Here is a 619-nt window from a genome sequence, read left to right as displayed (position 1 = left end):
TAGAAATTTTATCGCGCAAGATAACGCGTCTTCCTAGAATAGATATCGCGAAAGATAACGCGTAGTAATTTGATCCTTGTGCATTGGATCACTCTGAAAGTTCGACAGCGCTCGAACTTGTCGCGACCTGTTGCTACTTTTCCTAGAACGTTATCGCGCAAGATAACGCGTAGTAATTTGATCCTTGCTGTCGTCGCCCGATGACGTCATCGGCTGCGGCGGCCTTTTGTAACGAAATATCCCGAGGGGGACGGCGGGGGGAGGCCCTGGCGCGGCGGTTAGGGCGAGGGGGCGGCGGAGGCAGCGGCGCGCGGCGCGATAAGGCGTGCCCCAGGGCGAGGGGCCAGCGGCGCGGCGGCGGCGGTGCGATAAGGCGGCTAGCGGCGACCCGGTTCCCCCTCCCCTCCCCCCCTCATTGCTCCCGAGTTCGAATCGGCCTATACTATCTACTAAGGGCTACCTCCGGTGTCATCGTTCCAGGTATCGCCATCGGTCTGGAAGGTGACTCTTCTTCTACCACGTCTATTTTCAGGAGTACCGAAATCTTGCGGGCTGGTTAAATTTTGGGCGTTATCTGCGCCTGTTGTTGGTGAACGTTCAGGGGTATTGTCCCTGGGTG

The sequence above is a fragment of the Cyphomyrmex costatus genome, unplaced genomic scaffold (genome assembly GCF_001594065.2).
Source record: "Cyphomyrmex costatus isolate MS0001 unplaced genomic scaffold, Ccosl1.0 scaffold202, whole genome shotgun sequence".
NCBI classification, from domain to species: domain Eukaryota; kingdom Metazoa; phylum Arthropoda; class Insecta; order Hymenoptera; family Formicidae; genus Cyphomyrmex; species Cyphomyrmex costatus.
Note: the sequence above shows the minus strand (reverse complement) of the source record.